At 37.7% G+C, this 4,990-nt stretch overlaps 1 long non-coding RNA gene across 1 annotated transcript; it reads right to left on the reverse strand.

The window, feature by feature from the left end:
- Positions 1-1,538: 1,538 nt before the first annotated feature.
- Positions 1,539-3,105, reverse strand: LOC142530031 (uncharacterized). The gene is made up of 3 exons (XR_012816017.1): positions 2,940-3,105; positions 2,382-2,440; positions 1,539-1,700 (listed from the first exon to the last, which is right to left on the reverse strand). It is a non-coding gene; the product is annotated as an uncharacterized LOC142530031 (long non-coding RNA).
- Positions 3,106-4,990: the final 1,885 nt, after the last annotated feature.

Consider the following 4,990-nt stretch of genomic DNA (forward strand, 5'->3'; position numbering starts at 1 on the left):
ACAATTCTAGTTTGTGATTTGGTTAGGAAACTCAAATTGAATCTCATTTGAGTTGTGTCTTCCCCAAACAAAACATGAATTATACCTTCTTGTCGTTGGTAGCAGTCGAAGTTTCGTTGTCGAATCTGTCAATATCAATCTGAAACGACATATTCAAGATGCATTCTATCAATCTCTAACTCAATTCAATACACATACGGATCAATATTCAATCTCGGTACATTTCAACGGCATAACAGCGTAATCTTGCGATACCTGTCATCTCAAACATCAATAATCATAACAATAACTCATAATCATCACTAATATGTTCCTTAACCTCAAAATCTGTAAAAAATCTCATTCATATATGTGCTGAAAAATAATAAAAATATCATAAGATGTCCGTTCTTCAATCCGATTGAGAATATACGTTGTTTATAATCTCAAGAACATCTAATAATAATCATATCTGATTTCTTCCAATATCTCAACTTCAAAACATGTTGAAATGTAGAAATACTTACATCCTTTTGTAGATGGTAACAAGAGGAGTACGGAACCGAAGTCGGATCGAAATTCGGGTAACTCGATCTTTCGCACGCAATTCACAATCTAAGTTATAATGAGAGTTGAGGAATTCTGAACCTTGCTCTCGTTCCTTGCAGCTGGAGAATGAAGAAAGGACATACAAGTCATATATATATCTTGCATGTTGAGGGGCAAGTGTCATATTTTTCAAGTAACACGCATGACCGCGGGTGCGGTAGTTCATGAACCGCGGGTGCGCTCAAGCTTCGGCGGTCCATCCACATTTGCATAAACATCGACCGAGGGTGCGGTTAGTTCTGCACCGCGGGTGCGGTGTCATTTCTGTAAATAATCTCCAACTCTCTGTCCATCAACCGCGGGTGCACTCTTTCTTGGACCGCGGGTGCGGTGACCCTACTGTAAAAATGGCCAACTTTCTGTCCATGCACCGCGGGTGCGGTGCTTCTCTAGACGCGGGTGCGGTCCATTTCTCCAAGCAACACTTCATCTTTTCATTTTATCCATATACCATCTAGGGCATTACACAAAACAAGACAACAGCTGGATACTCCGGTGAGAATAAATCCCAGTATAAAACATGTATACATGCATATACACAATATAATTCATAAAGCATATTATCACGCATAAAATTCATAACAATAGATTTCATAGTCTAGGAAACCAAACCAAAATAAGCATGCAGTAACAATGGATTCCATAATCTCTGAAATCAAAATAAAATAAGCATGCAACTCAATTCAATTCATATCTTTACTCGACACGACTCTAATTCTAGGGATCCCGGTGTGAATAAGACATCACTGTCTGTCACCTACCCTCCCAATCGGGGTAACTGTACGTCTTATTCCTAGACTTCAGTTGTGGGGACCCGGACACTGATCTTCTTCTTAATCATCTTTGGGATTTAATTATCAATTAAGATAAACAGGGTCTAAAAATTTTTCCTTTTAAAATAAAGTGCGGAAGGTAATGGCATCTACATAATATACATATATGTATAAAACTACATTTCAGTATAAAGGTACAATAATGTACAACAGTCTTTTCAATTAATCTAAGGTTCAACTACTAAAGTTCAAGTAATAAAACCAAATCTATCCAAGTCCGGAATCACCACGCTAAACTCGTCTTCTCTCATCATCTTCTCGACCCCGATCTTGTCCCACCTGTTGTCATGCACACATACGAAACAAGACAACAACCGGATACTCCGGTGAGAATAAATCCCAGTATAAAACATGGTAAGCATGCATATAAACAATCTAAATTATAAACATGCTATCATGGACATATTTAAAAGTAATAGATTTCATAATCTATAAAATCAAATCTAAATAAGCATGCAACTCAATTCAGATAAACATGCAGTTTATTCAAATCATAAACATATACTATCATGACTGAAAGCAATACAGATGAGTTTCCTAGTCTATGAAACCACATCCATAAACGCATGCAGTTCTAGTCAAATCATGTCTAGACTCGACTCAACTATAACTCTAGGGATCCCGGTATGAATAAGACGATCTATCACCTACCCTCCCAATCGGGGTGACGGTACGTCTTATTCTTAGACTTCGGCCTGATCTATATCCACATCTACAATAGGAGACTGATCTTCCCCTACGCTGTGATATAGCCGAACATCTAGAAGTTTGACTGATCTGTCAAGACTCCCTATCTTAAATGCAATAAATAACAATCTGTAATTAAAGCATAGCATATCAACACATAAACAAAACATATTCATATCAGAATATAACAATAATCTAGTATGTGATTTTGTTGGGAAACTCAAATAGGATCTTATTTGAGTCGTGTCTTCCCGAATATCACATGAATTATACCTTTGTCGTCCCGGTCTGACGAAGACGATGACCTGTATTCAAATCTGTCCATATCAAATCTGAAATGACAATATCGAATACACTGTATCAGTGAATAACTCAATACACAATATGTTCTGATTAATACTCAACTCAATACACAATATGGTCAATATCAATGTAATCTCAATCACTATCATATCTGATCAATCTAAATCAATACTGAATCTGATCCATCTAAATCCAATAATTCAAAGTAAGACTTGGTTTGCTCAAAACTCAATCTATATCAATTCCGGCGGCATAACGGCGCAAATTCGATACACCAGGCAACTCAAACATCATTAATCTGATACCAACGACTAAAAACCTCACAATATCAACCACAACATAATAAAATCTGCACCTACTAGGTTCGAACAACATGCTGGATTTTTCAAACCAATTCATATGATGTTCGTTCTTCGATCCGATTACGGTTCTATAATCTCTATATACTCAAGAACACATATCAACAATTAAATCACAAATCCTCCAACATCTAAATTTTGAAACATGCTGGAAATGGATGAAAATTACCTCCCCTTGAAGCTCTTAAGGTAAGGATCAAGAATCTATACTTGGATTAATAAGTTGATGGTTGGATGTTGAGATATGAATTTTTGAAGATCAAAATCCTTGAAGGAACCCATGGAAACTCACGTTTTCACCCTTCCAAGCTAGGCATCCATGAAAAAAATGAAAATTGGAAGGGAATGCCACGTTCAAGAGGTGACACCAAGACAAGTGTCCCACTTAAATTTTCATATTTGCACTTTAGTCCCTCAACTTTTCACTGATTGCAAATTGGCCCCCGCTCAATCTTTTTAATTCAATTCAACCCTAAATAATTCCATTTCAATCCTAAATAATTGCAAACATCTTGGAATATAATTCAACACTCCAAAAGTTTCCAATTACATACTCTCGGATTAAAATAATATCATCTTTATTATCTCGGGCCTTACATCGGTCCTGTCTGTATCGAATGTCTACTATCGGATTGAATCTGATCCGAAGCGTCGATACCACCGAACATCTAGTTTGGCAAATCTGCCAATGACTCTCTTATGTCAAATGCTTGAATATAAATCTATAAACAAGGCATCGTCATATCAAGAGATTTAAATATAATTCTATAAACAAATCAAATCATATCAAAAGATAAACAACAATTCTAGTATGTGATTTTGTTGGGAAACTCAAATTGAATCTCATTTGAGTTGTGTCTTCCCAAAACAAAACATGAATTATACCTTTCGTCGAACAATCTGTCGTAGTCGAAGTCTCGAAGACGAATCTATCAATATCAAATCTGAAATGGAAATGTTGATACATATTCTATCAATCTCTAATCTCAATCAACACATATGCAATTCAATACTTGACCTCGGTATCATTTGACGGCATAACGACGTAATTTCTCGATACCGGTCAATCCAACTCCCACATATATCAATAATTCATAAGTCTCAACTCATAATCATCATCATAAGCATATGATAGTACTCAAAATCTGCATAAGTTAACTCTAAACATGCTGGAAAATAGTTACAATAGCATACAACGTCCGTTCTTTGATCCGGTTGTGTATATACTAGGCTCAATATGTCAAGAACACAATATAACTATCATATTATAATTCTTTCAACATATGGAATCTAAATCATGCTGAAATTTAACCAAACTTACATCCTTAGCTCTTGATACAAGGAACACAAATCTATGCTTGTATTGAAGTTTGGATGAGTATATTTTGCACAAACTCAAGTCTAAATGAAAGAAACCTTTCACTTCTTTTGGAATAGCTCTCGGTTCTCTCCTGCAAGTCTGAAGAAAGAATGACTCAGCCCAAGTGTGTATATATATATGCCATGTGTCAACATAAGAATCAAGGGTGGCTTTCTCACACAGGGCACCGCGGGTGCGCTCCGTCTAGACCGCGGGTGCGCTGAAGCTTCGGCACCACTTTTTATTTCCAACATTCGACGACCGCGGGTGCGGTGTCTTCTTGACCGCGGGTGCGGTCTGCTCTCGGCAGCCCTATCCAAAATGCAGAGCCATCGACCGCGGGGGCGCTCTGGTTGACACCGCGGGTGCGCTCAACCTACTGTAGCAGCACCGCGGGTGCGCTGCCTCTGGAACCGCGGGTGCGATGTTGCTACTGTAATTCTTCCATATTTCATGAGCCATAACCGCGGGTGCGGTCCTTTCCTTAGGCGCGGGTGCGGTCTATATCTCATGCAACACTTCATAATCTCATTTAGTGCCTCTCATTACATGGCATGCATACTCATATCTTCCGAATATCACATCAATGAAAACTAATAAATCTCGAGCCTTACATTTCTTCTCCTCTTAGATCTGAGTTCGTTCTCGAACTCGCAAGTAATCAATTCGGACATATCAGAAGGAATGTATACAGAGTTTAAATCAGAAACTCATCTCCATGAATCCATTCTGAAATCTTAATCTCATGACAAGTTCTGTCTTTCAAGGAATATTCTTCGTTCTAAATTTTCTTCCTTTCACGGATCTCTGATTCCAGACCGGAGTAGTCATTCAAGAAGCATAAAATCATAATACCACTC

Source organism: Primulina tabacum, chromosome 16 (genome assembly GCF_025594145.1).
Source record: "Primulina tabacum isolate GXHZ01 chromosome 16, ASM2559414v2, whole genome shotgun sequence".
In the NCBI taxonomy this organism is placed as follows: Eukaryota; Viridiplantae; Streptophyta; class Magnoliopsida; order Lamiales; family Gesneriaceae; genus Primulina; species Primulina tabacum.